Raw genomic sequence first — 18,053 nt, 5'->3', positions numbered from 1 at the left:
CTTGTTAGAAAGAAGCTCTATGACAAGCACCTCACTCCCAAGAGACTAGCAAGGGGCCCACAGACTTTTCTTGCACAGGGGCCGCCTCTGAACCAGATATCCTATTAAACCTTATTGATTATATATCCTGCTTGTGCTTGGCTAACAAAAATTACTGTGAATGTGCACATGTCTTGTATGCATAGAGAGTGGTGCCTCAGGATCCTTTCCTCCAGTGACCCCAAGGAACTTCAGTCTGACACTGGATGACCACTTCCTCTGGTTGTTCCTGGGGACCTTCTATTCTGTGCAGGTTGTGTACAGTTCATGGATGTGTCCAGTGCATGCTGCCCGTATCCTGATGAAGAGGGTGACCTGCCCTTTAAATGCATAACTCACATTAATAAAATCCTTCTTGGATAAAGTTACTGGATAGTAATCTAATGACCGTGCAGAAATAGGACAATTTTCCTATTTTACCTATCTCTTTGCTTGCATTTATAAAATCTGAAGTTTGAGCCCCATAGATGGGGTTTGTTGGAGTCTTGGTCCTTTTTTTTTTCTTCTACTTGTTTATCATATGGTGTGCCATTCATTGCACCTGATGTTACTGCCTGGGAAGGGTCATGAGGTGGGACAGTGCTCATGATGTTATTATATGAGGCAGTGATACGGGTGAGAAATGCACATGGCCTCAGACAGTAGGTGGGGCATATCGGTGATGTCACAGTAATAGCGGTATAAATAGCCAGCTCTTGTATGTAGCAGGTGCAACTAGCAACATTGCTGACATGAGGTGAACATATGATGGCCCTTAAAAAAGCTATTACCATTGTGAGCAAACATTGCAAAAACGGAACCGCAAGAATGATGAAGAATGCAATGTGTACCAAGATCACCAGTCCCGGCAGTATGACTCCTGCTGAAGCTAAGCCTTCTAATAAAGATACTATGGTGGCTATTCTACAGAAGAACATAGGCATAACCAGGAGAAAGAGAACTGCAACATTAGAAGGAACCAAGACCATCCAGATCCTGCAGCAAGATGTTGTCCCAGGTGGATGAAAAGCTATAATAAGAAGACATAGGAGCATATAGAAGATGCCGGTCTTAGGCAAAAGTCTGTTTGTAAGATACACTGAACATATTAACAGACGGTAACAGACGCACATGAAAAGGCACAAAAAAGCTAATTTTGTGCGCACTGCTGCTTGTGTGAAAATTTGTAACTTTTGTCTATACCAAAAAAAAATGTTGTACTGTACAGCTTTGATACATTCTCTGCACACTAGCTAAGAGCAATCATACTAGCAATCATGAAGTGCAAACTCTACAATGATATCAGTCGCCCCAGTGCCTTATGTCATCAGACACTAAACTGCTAGGAACGCCCGGAATAGCTAAGCAGCTGAGACAGATTAGAGTCAGACAGAAAGGACAGTCTCTGCAGCCTCTTTAATCAAAAGATCTCAGTGTGCTGAATCAAACTGCAGTAATGTCATGGGATACTGCTCAGGTAGGACAAGAAAACCTGTAGTTGGAGTATCACCATAAGAAAATATTTAAGAAAATATAACGTGAAGCTGCCCAAAGGAACTGATTTACCAGAAGATCATCATCCTATTTAGAGCAAAAAGCTCCTGACTGTGCAGGAAGAGGAAGAAATATTATGCGCCTATCTCTTCCGCCTACTCATTTCAGTTTAATCTCCTTCCCCAGGATGAAAATTCAATTGAAGGAGCTCTATTTGCGTTCAAATGATCTCATAGATTGCTTGACTGCAAGCTACATTTAGGAAACAGGAGGGGGGTATGTGTGAGCCGCCACTGATTGGCCACTCTGGATCACTTCCTCCTAGATGGTGGACACGAGAAGGTGTGTATACTGTTGCCTAGCATACTTTATGTACAGCATGAGACCTTTGATATGGGAGCAATCTCTGTCAGGCAGTTTTATAGGAGGTGGGTGGGAGTAACATGTGAGCTCCCTTGATCTCAGAGGTTACTTTCTCTTAGATATGGAAACAAGAAAGAGGTAAGAGTGGTTTGACATGGCCTGATGTGGGGCCATGAGTGCTGATAGAAAATAAAACAAGTCCACTGATGGTCATCACCATGGATTATTATCTGCAGTAATATGTGACTATTACTGCAGATAAGGTTAATTTTTATTTTACTGCTGCCCCCCGTTCCCCACTGTCAGCTCTCAAAGCTGCGTTGAAACACGTGAGAAGAGGACGCGCACAGGAGTCCTCTCCATTATGTTAGCACTGCGGTCTTCATTGTGTATTTGAGTGCAGCTTTGAGTGCTGCTGAAAGTGGGGAAACGGGGGACAATACGAAAATAAAACATTCTATGTGCAAGACTATTCATGTATTACTGCAGATAATAATCCAGAATCAGGATGACAGATTACCAATAAAGAGCCTTCACAATGGCTGATGGAAACAGCATGTGGCACAAATGATCATTACTACGATCCTTCATCCCCTATGCATTTTTCTACTGGCATCAAAGAGTCGATCAGCAGATATTCGAGTTGAGCGCTGCTCTGCTTACAGTGGGAAACGATCGGGAACAATGATTCTTACGAGCACTCATGTGCCTGATCATTGGCCCATGGCTCGGGAACTTGTTCATGGGAAAAGGGGCACATTCTGGCAGGCACTTTTATAAGCAAAGAGCAGACAGATGCCAACTGGGGCACAGCAGGCAGTCACCGTCTTTCAGTACAGTTGGCAGACAGTAGGAGAGATTTATCCAGACTCATTTAAAGTAAAATTGGAGCAGTTGCCCATAACAATCAGGTTTCAGCTCTCATTTTTCAGATGCCCTAGTGAAAATGAAGGAAGGAATCTTGTTGGTTGCTGCGGGCAGCTCCTCCACTTTTTCATTACACCAGTTTTGATAAATCTCCCTTGCTGTGTAGGCAGGCATTTTTATGGGGGCAACATGGCTTTCATTGCTATGGAGACACTGCATTTGTTATATGGTACTATGAGTTGGCATTTTAATGACTTCGCTGCAGGGTAGATGAAGAATTGCCATCTGATTTTCCTGGCGTTAACATCTGTTCACTAGGGTTCCTGGCAGCGGGCCCCCGTGCAATTAGCCCATTGTTTGTGAGGGGGTGCATTTATGAAAACAGGGGTTGTCTAAACCAGACTACCCCTTTAACATAAATTATAGTGATAGGGATCACCGCTTTAGGTGAAATGTGTGTGTGTGTATATATATATATGTGTGTGTGTGTGTGTAACCTGTCCTGTAAATTTTCATGCCAATTGATTTGTTCTTTATCCAATACAATTGTTTGTGAAAAAAAGATACAAAAACTACTGTCTACTTGGTCATCTAAATTATTATATCTTTATATCTACATCTCCGTTGTAGTGGCCATTTATGGGACAGAGACTTGTTTCTCTGAGATTCGGTTAAATGTATAATCTGCATGCTTATCTTTTTATCACCCAAGGTTCAATATATGCAAATGCTGATGATCAAGTGCTTCCCGCAGAACATATTTCTATCAGAAGCGCCTGTCTGCTATTTACCTTGTAGTCACCGTTATTGCTAGAACTGTGGAGGCTCAGGAGAGATTTATTAGATTTGGGTATTTGAAAATTCAGCAAGCATGGTGAATATGCAGCTATTGCATCCGTCACAGCAATTTCCCAGGCTCTAGTTACAGGAACGTCTGGCACAGGTAAAGCGAGCTCTTCGCTGTATGATTAGCAATGTAAATCATTGCTCTGTTTTGACTTTTTGCCTTTATGTCATTTTGAGCTCTTTTGAATTTTCCCTTTATGTTATATGGTGTCAATTTCCGCCCCATTGAAGACTACGTATATATATATTTTTTTTTATCAATGTAAACTTGCTGGAATCAGACCTCTTAATCGGTCTTGTTCATATAAAAACTAAATAACTACAACTAATATAACAAATTAGAGATTTTGGATGTAGCTTGATGGGTATTATAAAATAACATAATTCTGGTCTCTTCTCGAAAGGATCATGAAAATGTAGCAACCCATAGAGAAGTATTTGGGTGGAATGGAACATATGCCACGTTATCAAGTGGTGCGTGCCGTCATCTTTTTGAGCGCCGCGCTGCATTCCCCTGCTATGGGGCAAGGCATTTTGATGCTGAGAGTTAATTAGAAAGTGACAGTTCTTGTCACCTGCTAATTGAATCAACCAGCAGCGGCTGCGTCAAAGCAACGTGCCAGCTTCACCGTGTTGCATAAGGTGATGATACACCGAGAGTAATGTATTACAGATTAGATTTTAAGTGGATTATTTAGCTATTCATTTATATTACAGTGCATTGATCTGATAGACGTAGGTGTTGTAGATTGTATAGATTGTGATCCCACAATGACATCCCTACCGATCACGAGAACAGAAGATCATTCTCCCCTTGTATAAATGGAGCGGCGGTCCAGCGTACAAACTCCATGGGACAGATGGAGATAGCAGAGGGCTGGGCTCGACTTTCTTAGCAGTCTCATAAACTTTGAATGGAGTGGTCAAATGGAGCTTTTAGACCTCTACTTATCAGACACTTATCACATATCCTGTGGATAGGTAATACATTTATCATTTTGGGATAATCCCTCTCATATATTTAAAGGGAACTTGTCATGCTGAACATGCAGTCCTATCTGCCAGCAGCTTGTTATAAAAGGAGCTGAACAGATTTGATATATTGTTATGTGGAAAAAAGATTCCATTAAAGTTTTATATTATTGCTTGAAATCTCTGCTCTTTCTGTGCCTAGGAGTCCAGTGGACAGTCTTATTGGTGATTGGCAGCCATCTTTGTAGGCATGACCTTACACGCTGTCAGTTACTGAGTTGGACCGCCCACTGGACTCTTAAGCCTAGAGATTTTAATCAATAATTTACAAGTCTTAGTGAATCAAACCGTGTATAATGGAAATAATGTGTAGTATTTTGAACCAGTTAGTCTAAAGATGCATCGAATTTGTCATGATGACACTCATGCTATGTAATAAATTTGGTGCATTTTGCACTATAGGTAAATGTTTGTTCTTGTAATACAAAGACAGCTTCAGTTTTCCTAATAGGGTACAGTATATGTCAACGGTTGTCTTCTTTAGACAACACCTTTTAAGGACACTTTTCAGGCAACTTTTGCTAACTCAGTGTAGATGTGAGGCTAGAGGCTTTGTATAATATTCCTTCGATCTTTCCTGCCAGCCTTTTATGAATCTGGTGGACCATGGGCTACTGGCAGTAATATACTGGTTTTCACATCAATACACAGTCCCTGCTGGTTCCGGTAAAAGCGTAGTTATCATTGGCTGATATCCCTCTGTATGGCTCAGTGTGCAGTGAATACTAAGCAGTATATGGAACAATTGTAGAAGACAGAACACTAAAGATGATCGATGGGCAATCACTAATTTGTTTGTGATATATTTATTAAAATGTTGCTTGCTCATGATGAATGCCTCTCATACTCTGAATGGTTCTAAGATGGACAAACATTATGCTCCAGCTCTGACCCATTGTAACTGTGCTTTACTTTCAAAAGACAAAATCCCGCCTTTACAGTTACTTTACACATATATTTCCTGCCTCTGAGAAGGACATGTCACACCAACAGAATAATCTTCCCACGTCCATTTTTGAAGTGTTTGATGAACATGGAGTATATCAGCTAAACACAAGGGCTCATGCATACAAACGTATTTTCTTTCCTTGTCCGTTTTTTTTTGCGGACCGTATGCGGAACCATTCATTTCAATGGGTCCGCAAAAAAAATACGGAAAACGGAAGTTACATGTGCATTCCGTTTCCTTACGTCTGTATTTATGTTCCAAAAAAAAAGAGAACATGTCCTATTATTGTCCGTATTAAGGACAAGGATAGTACTGTTCTATCAGGGGCCAGCTGTTCCATTCCACAAAATATGGAATGCACACGGACGTCATCCGTATTTTTTGCGGACCGCAAAATACATACGGTTGTATGCATGAGCCCTAATACTGTGAGTGGTCAAGTATGGCCATAATCTGGACCAAAGGCAGAAAGAAAGAGGGCTCTCAGTGTTAATAGTATTATATGCAGATGAATACATGAATTGGGTGGAGCAGGAAGTCTGTGAGATACAACTTCAGCCAATAGCCTCAGAGCATACCATAAACGGGACATCATTCCCTAGTAGTGATGGTCAGTTCGCAGTGTTCGCCAGCGAACACATGTGGGCTGTCATCTTTAGCAAGGTAGACTCACCCGTCTGGCGATGCACAGGTAAGCCCTTGCCTGTGCCGGGAGCCGGTCTGAAATCAAATGCGGTCACCGGGAGCAGGCAGTTCCGAGAACAGCCGCCGGGGGCCTTCATCGGGCTGTTCTCGGAACTGCCTGCTCCCGGTGACTGCATTTGATTTCAGACCGGCTCTCGGCACAGGTAAGAGCTTACCTGTGCATCGCCGGACGGGTGAGTCTACCTTACTACAGATGGCGAACACTGCAAACTGACCATCACTGTTCCCTAGTAACATGCAGCAGTAGTTGTTGCCTGTGATGTTAAGGAACTATACTGTGCAGAGCACATTGGAGACTTCCATTTGAAGGACCAGAATGAAAGTATTGATCTTGGTTTGTTCAGTGACCATTAGGTTCATTTTACTAGTTTTTGCCTGGAGTGTTACTTTAAATTTGAGTGAGCTTTGTAAAAATCTCTTTCACATTTGCCATTTAAAATCTTAAAAGGTTTGTCCCATGAAAAATAGTCTACATTTATAGTCTCTGAGGTATGGAATAAAATCTGCATGTATAGCACCACCTACTGTTTGATATTTTCCTTGTGTCTCTGTCTACCTCAGAAACATCACTGAGGTGGTCCCACATGCTCAATTCTATCCTTCAACTGACACCAGCCACATCATCTTCTATTAGCAACCTTGACAGTTACAGGGAGAGAGTTGCAGCATAACCAACCCCCCCCCCCCCCCCCGAGCAGCCATCTTGAAATAAATCTAGCAGAGCAATTAGTGCAATGAATGGGGAGATCTCTGGATCCATGTGAGTTACAGGGCTGGTTCCAGCTTTGTTAGAAAGAAATTGTCATGTACAGTATTATATGATGTTGCATTTTTTGCATTTATTACAGGATAACCTCTTTAATTTTCTAAGGTTTTTGCTATTTTAAAAGCAGAACCACAAATGCTGTTTTCCATAGATGCAGTTCTAGGAACATCCTAGTCTCCTGGATGTCTTTTTACATAAAAATTGGGAACTGATCCAAGTACTGTGCTAGAATCTGTTAAAACAGTCTTTTGGGACAGTGGATGTCCTAAGCACAGTGAGACGGCAGCTATATACAGCTCTGGTAGTCATGTCTCGTGTTTCTCCTTCAGTTTTATGCTGTGTAATCTAATGAATCTGTGCGTAGGGCGAAACACAGTGTCTGGATTCAGATTCTGGAGGACATAAGGATACAAAACCCTTTTTCTGTCTATAGTTGCACATTACCTGCTTAATTTTCAGTTTATGTACATTTATTTCCAGTTTGTTCAATTTATTATTATTATTATTATTATTATATTTTTGCTCATCATTAATTTATCAGTAAATGGACTGAATTGTACGCCTAGTGCAAAAGGATGTGAGTTGTGCTTCCTTTTCCGATGTCTGAATGATCTGTTCTCTGACCTCGATGTTGAGTCCAGTGAAAAGCTTGTCGTCAAGGTATTGATCCCCGGTAGTGTTAAACCCTGAAGATGGCACTGTTGTCTTTTCAGTTTAGAAGAACGTTTAATGATGGTCTCTGATCCGACAATCATAGCGGCTGCTTCCCCTCATTAAAGAATCAATAGGCTTTAGTGCCAATAAAGAAAGACTTGATTTATTGTGAAATATGAAACAATTAATTGTTTGTTAATTATAATTTCAAAAGGTCATGCACTGGAAACACTTGGGTGGCTTTATAAATAAGTTTCAGCTGTAACGTTGGCTTTAGACCAAATTCATACATTTTGTCCATATTTAGATCTGTATGAACGCCCAGATTGGTAGTTTTTATCCATGTTTTTTTATTTTTCTGACATATGTACGTACTGCTTATTGGCTATAGGCCAACTTCTGCTCTGAGTCCTTCCTGCCAGTACTTGCGAAATACAGCTTTCCTATAGAAACACATTTACCCATGTAAATAAATGTTTTTTTTTAACCACTATATATCATATGGTATACTAGGCAATTGTTGATGTGTCATATGAATACAAGGCCATAACCAGATATGGTAAAGATATATGCATTACACAGTTTAAAGTTCATCTGTCAGCAGGATGAACTCAATTGAACCAGATATGTTGCTTTGTAGGGGTGATCTTGCTGATTAAAATGATATATGTCTTGGTAAAATTGGTTGTGGCATTCCTAAGAAGAAAGACTTAAATTCTTGCAGATTAGGGCTTCAGCGTATTGAGGGGTGGGGCCAGCTGTGGAAAGCTGAGAAGATGAGGCTTGGCCCCGCCCCTCAGTGCACTGAACCTCTCACTTCCATAAAGGAAAAAAAAGGCATTTTTCTGGAACGCTTCAAGTGATTTTCAGTATCAGTTTAATCAGCAGGATCAACCCTACCAGACAGCATACCTGGTTTACTGAGAATGATCCTGCTAACAGTATGGAGGTAAGATATGCTCCTCTAAATAAGGCTTTTCTACTGTGTACTTGGATCATATCTTGAACATTCCCTCTTGGGTTTTCACTCGTGTTTTGGATGCTTCATGTTGGATGTACACCAAGGAAACACAAGGGTACATTCTTTTGACATATATCTGGATAATGAAAGTTTGTGAGCAGGTTAGATTCATGCATCGGGAGATTTTCCTGATTATGTTATGACGTTCAGTACAATTGTGGTGTGACCTCGCCTTTCGTTGTCATGGTAGAGATGTGGCTTGCTAGTCTGAGCTTGAATACATTTATAAGTATGTGAAGTCAGAATTTTGGAGCACTTGTATGAGAGGTCAGATCTGGAGCAGATATTATGCTTGTTTTATATCCTGCTAACGTCTTAGAGACATTTTAACAAATGTATTGTAGACCTCGCTCATGTTTTTAGATAGTGATAAAAAAAATTGTTCCTAATTGGTCCTATTAGATTCACCAATTGAGCATGTGAAATGATAATGTGAGATTCCAGCTGTCTACTAATTGTATGTACGTCTACGTGTTTCCATTATTAACGCCCAACAGTTGCATCATGCTGGATATGCCTTAAAGGGGTTGTCTCACTTCTGCAAATAGCATTTATCATGTAGACAAAGTTAATAGAAGGTACTTACTAATGTATTGTGATTGTCCATATTGCCTCCTTTGCTGGCTAGATTCTCTTTTTCATCACATTATACACTGCTCATTTCCAGGGGTTACGACTACCCTGCAGTCCAGCAGCGGTGGCTGTGCTTGAACACTATAGAATAAGGTGCTGGCCTCTCTGGTGGTCGGGACCATGGGAGTGTGCAAAGGCCTGCACCTTTTCCTGTATTATGCAAGCACGGCCACCGTTGCTGTATTACAGCATGGTCGTAACCCCTGGATAGAAGCCGTGTATAATGTGATGGAAAAATGAATCAAACCAGTAAAGGAAGCAATATGGACAATAACAACACATTAGTAAGTGCATTGTATTAATTTTGTCTACATGATAAATGCAATGTGCTAAAGTGAGACAAGCCCTTTAAACACTTGATTGGAAGGTAGTGGTCTTATGTTTGTCATACATACACTCTTGACTAACCATGTATTCTCAATAGGGAGCAGGGAATGAGTGGCAGTCAGAAACCTCTGGTGGCAACTTATCTGCTGTGAGAACATTCTTTCCCCTCAGATTTGGTTTTGTGAGAAATTGGGGCTCTTCCATACACACTAGTCAGTTGGTAGGTTCAGCCAACATTAATCTAATGCATATGGTCAGCTTTAGGGCTTTCCGTGTCACCAGTACTTTATTGAGGTTGAACAAATTTCTTGAAATTAGATTTGTCTGAATCGGTCGAATGATTCGATTTGGGTCCAAATAAATTTGACCCAAATTGAAAATGCTCCAATTGCCCTGAAAAGTTGTGGATGATATCCTGGAGTCTTCTATGACTGTATTCACCTAATTTTAAGCTTTTTTTTGGTTCAATAGTTTTTTATTGAATGTTTCAGAATACAGTAAACATAAAGCCTCGGGCATTCCCGATTGGCAAACAATAAAGAGTAACAATACAATTACAATTACAATCAATGCCTGTTGTTAGCGAAAAAAAATTTGACTTGAAATATATGACTACCTAAGTCTGAGAGTTTTACACCAATGGCTCATTTATCTGAAGATTCTATAGAATCTATAAGTTCCATAAAATCTATAAGTTCTATAAAAGGTCCTCCCTTCCCAGCCAGCGACGACGGTAAACTCCCGGTTTTAAGTTAATTTTAAGCTTTTTAATGCAGAGCCAGCTTCGGTAATCTTAAAGTGACTGTGACATATCTAGCTATGGATAAACGCATGGTATCAACAAGCTTCTGTAAAAACAAACTGCACTATAGTAATTTTTAAGGTTTAGAAAAAGTTCATTAAAAAGTTTGCTTTTTGGTGACAAATGATCCGCTTCTTCCTCTTTCCTGTCTTCTGATCAGAAAAATGTCAGATGACATTATGAGAAATTTGCCTGAATCGAATTGCCCAAAATTTGGATTGTGAATTGATCCAAATTTTGGGAAAATTCGAGCTGTGTTAGATTTGTTTAGAATAAATTCACTCATCTCTAATTTAGCTTGGCCTATTATGCATACCCATCTTTCTGCTGTGAATAGGGACTGGGTCCCCCTGCTTTAATTGATGAGAGCCCAACCGATCAGACTTATATGACATACTATAAATTTTTGTGATGAGAAATTCTGTCCCATTAATATAGAACTAGTAGACCTAGTGACTATAGATCTAATGACTGCTGAAGTACATTAAACCTCCTCGTTACAGCGTGACCGAGACAGTATTTTCACCGCTAGCCATTCTGATGTAAGTGGTGAATTTGTCACGTTGCTTCCGAGCACTGGTCTGGCATACTAATTTACATCATTTCTGTTCTGCCTCTACAGAAACAATCCTTGCTTTGTATGACAATGCATTCATTTCCAAGTCAACTGGCAGGCCTAATAAACAAATCCCCAGAACTCTTAGGCTCCTTCTGATCTTTTATTTGGCTGCGCTGTACATTTGTATCGCTTGCAAACTGGTGCATGTGTAAATGTACTAGGAACCTGGACGCTTTGACTGCATCTTCATGACAATTTACATCTTCATGCTATTGTTTAATAGCATTAAAGTCCGGTGGAGAATGAACTGTACATTTTATATTTTAATTGATTGAAAATACTGCTGAGTAAATACAGTGATGCACGAGTCAGAAAAATGAGCCTGCAGGATGGCTGCTGTCATGAGGCATGGCTCCTCTAAAAAAAGAAATCCAGGAACAAAAGTGAAGGATAACCTCCAGCAGGGAAACACTAGGGCAGAGGAAAAATGTTTTTGCGCCGACAGAGTTTTATCAGGAAAAATGTCTTGAAATTTACTAGATGTAAGTTTTATTAAAGTATGCAAGTTTTAAGTATACATACTAGAATTTGCAGCATGCTCACTATAAGGCTACTTTCACACTAGCGTTCGGGGCTCCGCTTGTGAGCTCCGTTTGAAGGGGCTCACAAGCGGCCCCGAACGCATCCGTCCAGCCCTAATGCATTCTGAGTGGACGCGGATCCGCTGAGAATGCATCAGTCTGGCGGCGTTCAGCCTCCGCTCCGCTCAGCGAGCGGACACCTGAACGCTGCTTGCAGCGTTCGGGTGTCCGCCTGGCCGTGCGGAGGCAAGCGGATCCGTCCGACGATGACACTATATGGCTCAATCTTCAAACGGATCCGTCCCCCATTGACTTTCAATGTAAAGTCTGGACGGATCCGCTAAGGCTACATTCACACTTAGAAATTCTTCTAAGTTATAATGCAGACGGATCCGTTCTGAACGGATGCAAACGTCTGCATTATAGGAGCGGATCCGTCTGATGAAACATCAGACGGACCCGCTCCGAACGCTAGTGTGAAAGTAGCCTAAGCCTAAAATGTTGTGAAAAACATTATAGGGGTCATTTATTATACTGAAATACACCTAAATTTAGGTGCAGATTGCAGCGCAACAGCTAGGTCTAAAATTGTACGTGGCATGGTCAGGGATGGTTTTAGGCGCAGAAAAAGGTCTAAATGTAGGACAGCAAGAAAGCCGTGTCACATTTAGAACTGGCGCTGGATACGCCTCTTCATAACTCCGGTGGATCCACCGCCAGCTACGGGGTGTTGTTAAGACCGGCGTCTATAATGCAGATCTTAATAAACGTACCCCTATATGTTAGACATTTTGCATGTAGGAGTAGGCTGTCTGGCAGTTCTTGTTCCTGTAAATTTCACATGTCCTTTATCAATATGGGAACCCCCCCCCCCCCCGCCTAATAAAAACTGTCAGAAGTGAGTAGAACTGCAATAACTGTAGGCCAGACCCTATATACTGTAAAGAGGGTCCAAGTAACTGCGTCACTTTAGTGCCAGTTTTCATCTAGAAACTTTGATGTTTTATACATATGCCCTCTCACTTAACTTCCCTTGTATATGCATTCACAGTGCACAATGAAAGAAGAAATAAATCTGAGCTTTTATTTCCCGCTCCAGTGACTGTCAGCCATTTTCTCCAGGACAGTACAGTGTTTGAAGTGCTGTTGGCGGTATGCAGTGCCAGCACAATAGGTGAACACTGTGGTCATCGTTGAAGCATACAGGTCTAATGTGATCTCCCCTGTTTGTTTTTGAGGATGATGGTTGGCATGATCCAAATTTTTGGTGATTCGATTCTGGCAAATTTTTAGAGACAGAGAGAGATTGGGAGCGAACAAAAAAAAAAAAAACGGTTTGAAAATGTAAACAAAACTTTGAAAAAAGGGAGATACAAGGAGTCCTAGGACAGCTCAGAGTGTCATACACACATTTTTCAGGCCAACTGGAGCATTTTTGATCCAGGTAGAATCGATTCCAACAGGAATTGAATCGGTAGACCAATTTGGCTGAATCAATCCCGAATGGAATTTCTAAGCTATTTGCTCTATGTACAGCCCTAAGTTGATTTGTCTTTCCGATAATAGACATTTTTACTCGTTTTCACCTATACACAAAGCAGTTGTTAGGCATCTGACCCTTCTGCCCCATAGACTGTCTTCAAATGGCACTCTTTTCAGACTAGCATGATTCCAGCTAGAAAAGCACACGCAGTAGTAGAGCTCAACTACTCAGACTTTGCTGGTGTTACAGGGACCCACATGGGAGCTGTTTATCTGTTAAAAGCAGCATAGTTGCTGGTATAATCCCGGTATACTGTAGGTAATCTTAACAGGTAGACCTGACCATTGTGTTATATACGCGTGGTCTCCAGTGGTCAGTAACTCCATTTAAGAGCAGCATATGATTTGTGTATGCCTTAGAAAGGGATGGATTTATCATCATAATGTGCGTTTCATACTGTGGAACACAATTGCAATCTTCAAGGCAGTCGGTTCATGTCCTTTGCAGACTTTCTGGTAACCTCAGCTGTTAATGTTTTCTGCCACAGGGACAACGGGGACAAAATGCCTTTCTTAAAACACGTCCTCGGAGAGACTTCTGCAGCAGAGCAGACAAAACAGACTGTGGGGGAAGGCTATAATAAATGCTCGGAGGGAGCATTATAGTACATTACTTTCCTCCAGATGATGGGGCTCTGCCAAGAGCTGTGTACAGAGTGCAGAATTTTACTGATAAAAAGAATAGAAGATACATAGTCGTCTCAAAGCACTACATATGATACGTATCCTCTTAGAAAGGAACAACACAAAAAAATCATCCGGCTAAGAGAAAGATTGTGTTTCATCTGGATCCTTCGCTTTATGGCCATGAATGATTTATACAGGCTTTACAAATTGCCTTACAGAGTATATGTATGCGTTTAGGTGAGATTGTTTTAGCATAAGGACAAATATGCACAGTAAGTCTGTATTTCTGAATAGCTGCATACCAGTGGTACCAGTAGAAATTGTTATAAGTGGTTGGATGCTCACATATTATGAGACAGAAGATTAAGATAGCTCCTATAAAACATGCAGAATGGAAGTATTACAGCTGCAAGTTGTCGGTGTCAACAGGACATTTTGTAGGAAGCAGTGAGGTCGCACTGTAGCTGGCAGTAATATTGTGGTTGCACCCTAATGGGGGCAAAAGTACTCTGTTGCTGGGTTGTAAGGGGCACACTGCAGGTGGTAAGTGTGTAGCTGTTTCCTTAAAGGCTACGAACACTTTTGACATAGAAATAAATTATTTTTAAATTGGTTACCTAAGCTCAACCTACAGTCCCCATTCCTTCATTTTCAGACCCCTGATATTCAGTTTACAACTTGCTCCTACTTTCAGACTTTTCTCATGGTGGCATGTCCTTTCCAGTAATACATGATGGATATGTGTGTCCAGGATGCTGCTAACCTCACTAGCTATAGGCTGTGTGAGAGGCCGTCTTTGGAGGCTCCCTCTTCCACTCTTTATTCTGCTGTATAACTTCGTACCCACTCCCTGCTGCCTCTAACACTCAAAGCAGAGAGAGAGCCATCAGAAGCAGGAGTAGTGCTCTGATAGTTTTATGTCAGACTCTGCAGCACCAGAAGGTGGGCGAAGGACCTACACACACACTGAAAATGGTAAAAAGTTTTTAATGAACACTATTTAGAACATTTCTAAATCAGTACAAAAATGTCCGCAGACTTCAACTCCCATAGAGTTGTATGGGTCATAAGCCGACATATATCCATTTCTCCATACAAACTTGGAATTGATACTTGTGTTTGGTGGGGCCCCAGGGATCTTTGTTACGTATACTTTGAATAGATGACAAATGTTGGTCATGGGAAAACCCTTAGCTTTTGTAAATTTTCAAATAAGATTTTTTTTTCTGTATGTTATACTTTATGTCCTATTGTTTTTGGGAATGTGAAACTACATTAGCATGGGTACTTTCGGCTGAAAGATGACAGAAATATATGCTTAGATTTCACTTTAATGTAGTGGCCATTTTGCTAGAGGGAACAGTACTTGCTTTTACCTACATATAGTCACATATACTGTACATGCTTTTACCTACTTATAGTCACATGTACTGTTTTTTTTCAATATTTGTATCTTTATTGTTTTCTTAATAAAACAAGTATAAAAGGGTTATCTGGTCACAGCAGATGAGTACATATAACAGGTATATTTAGAGCAATGCATCGCTTCGATACTAAACAGCGTATATACATATAGAGGCATCTAAATCTCGAAGTTCCCTCGATTAGTATCAGTTCACTGTCACATATATCAAGACCAAAACCCATCCCTGTCCCTGATTACCAAAAAAAAAAAAAAAAACCCCCGTATATCCCCCCACCCAGCGTACCTGGCCTGGTACGGCCGCCACGAGGGGCGTTAGGGCGCTCATGCCCCTCTATTGGGTATTTTTCAAACCTTCATAGATGTCAAGTCCTATTTAATGTGGACTGTTATGGTGATATTCATTATTTAAGAGTGCACGACAATTTATTTGTTTAGTATTTGGCCATAACCCCATCGACAGAGAAAGGGGGGACATCAGTTCCAGTCAGGGTATGCCCCTCTCGCCACTTCCCCCATCTATCTATCTATACTCCCATTTCTATGGCGTAGCTCACCCCGCGCCGTTTCATACCCTCAAAGTCTGTTATTCGTGCCATTAAGTTTTGCCATTCATTTATTGATGGCGTCCTATCTTTCACCCATTGTCTCATGATTATTACTTTGGCCAATAAAAATCCCTTCAGCCAATAAGCCTGTTCATTTTTGGTAGTTCTTTTCTTGTACTCGGGAGGGAGAAGTCCAAGCACAACTGCTTGGATAGTTAAGGGGGGGGTGATTCCCACTTTGTACCGCCATCGCCTGGAATATACTACCCCAAAAGAGCTTAATAACTGGGCAGTCCCACAGCATATGTATAAACCCAGCGGCTACCAGAGAGCATTTCAAGCAACTAAATGCTTGTCCCTTGTTACTATAGTCACATGTACTGTAATATCTCTTTCAGGATGGTGTGGATGCAGATAGTACTGCCTTTTTTATCTGTCCCTGTAAGGAGGGAGGCATATATAGAACTATCTCTAGATTCTCCTTGTACATTATGTAGGCACAGATTGAGCTGCATCCTTGTCTCTTCCCTTAATAAACAAAGCATGTATATTGTTGACTTTAATCTCTCCCTGTAAATTCTGTAGGCACAGACTGCATTGCCTCCTTGTCTTTTGGTGTAGTGAAATAGGCTTGCCTCTCATCTTTCTTTTTAATTTCTGTAGGTATAAATTGTACTGCATCCCTCTCTTTCTCTGTAACAAAGTAGGCACATATAGTATTGCCTTCCGTTTCTCTCTGTAAATTCTGTAGGCACAGATTGTACTGCCTCCCTGGTTCTCCCTGTAATAAAGTAGGCACATGTAATATTGCCTTCCATTTCTTTCCGTAAATTCTGTAGGCACATATTGTACTGCCTCCCTACCTCTCCCTGAAATAAAGTGGGCACATATAGTATTGCCTTCCATTTCTCTCTGTAAATTCTATAGGCACAGATTGTACTGGCTCCCTGCCTCTCCCTCTAATAAAGTAGGCACATATAGTATTGCCTTTCAGTTCTCTCTGTAAATTCTGTAGGCACAGATTGTACTGCCTCCCTGCCTCTCCCTGAAATAAAGTATAATATAGTACATATAGTATTGGCTTTTATCTCTCTCTGTAAATTCTTCAGGCACATATTGTACTGCCTGTCTGTCACTTCTTGTAGTAAAGTAGGCTTTTATAGTATTGTCACTCATCTTTCCTTGTAAATTCTGTTGGCAGAGATTGTACTGCCTCCTTGTCTCCCCCAGTAAATCTGGGAGAGCTGAAGAATGTGTTTTAAGGGATTTATTAAATTAGCAAAAATGCCTGATTAATTTTCCCGTTTGAAGCAACCCACATTTTTTACCGCAACCTTGAGAAGTGAATTGGAAGCTGTAAGGCCCCTCTAACTTTTGCTTTGTGAGCAAGTGATTGTCAGCTTGTGCTACTATAGAACGTTTGACAAAGCAGTGATTATCCAGCAGCTATGACAGCAAAAGCATCTTAATCAAAAGTCAACTCATGTCCTACAGGTAACTCGTCTATGGAGCGTAAGCAGAAAAAAAAATAATGTGTCCTTTAAGATTATCGCCTTGAAATCATCAGTAGAATAATGTAAAAATGTACTGCTTGAATGTATGCATGGCAGCTTTTCATCCCTGGAGGTTCAAGCGAAGCCCGGAGACGGAGATGAAGATTCCGCTGCCTAGCAGATTGTGCGCTCTAATCTGTATGTAGAAGCATCCCTAATAGCTGTCATTGGATTTCCTAAGAGGTGCCTGTCATCAGGAGCAGGGTGGGGGGGAGATAAATTAAGTGTTTGCGCTTCATCGCTGCCTATAGGTCGTTGATGGCTGCTGAGTAATGATTTTTCTCTTTCTAATTGGTGGAGAGCAGCATCCCTTAATGGATGAGGGCCTTGTTCTCCCTCCCTCCTCCCTTTGTCTGTGCTTCCGCTGTCTCTTTAATCAATAACCTAGCTGTGCCCAGTGCTCAGGAGTTTGTGAAAGCTCCTTTGTAATAATGGATTGCCGCGGATTACATGAACCACTACCTCCTGCTGAGTCAGCCCTCTGTCAGGGGCCATTCTTTCCAGCAGCGTTATAGCTTTCTAGAACGGCTGTTAGAGAGCTGCCTGCGGTGACTGTTGCCTAGCTGCTGTTCTGCTGCCCCCATCCTGTGGTTAACATCATTCTACATACCTCATCTTTGCTGGGAGGTTTCCTGTGCACAAATTCTTCGTAATGCATATTTTCTGTCATGTACGAAAAATCAATAGTAAGGTGACAAAATAAAATTCTAGAAATGTTGTGTTTTTTTTTGTTAGGCTTAGAT

General features: G+C 41.1%; 1 protein-coding gene across 3 annotated transcripts in view; it reads left to right on the top strand.

Moving 5' to 3' along the window:
* Positions 1-18,053, top strand: part of LOC120994900 (G-protein coupled receptor 1-like) — a 653,505-nt gene that overhangs the window by 448,887 nt on the left and 186,565 nt on the right. The window lies entirely within an intron of this gene.

Source organism: Bufo bufo, chromosome 3 (genome assembly GCF_905171765.1).
Source record: "Bufo bufo chromosome 3, aBufBuf1.1, whole genome shotgun sequence".
Taxonomy (NCBI): Eukaryota; Metazoa; Chordata; class Amphibia; order Anura; family Bufonidae; genus Bufo; species Bufo bufo.
This window is presented reverse-complemented; position numbering and strand designations above follow the sequence as displayed.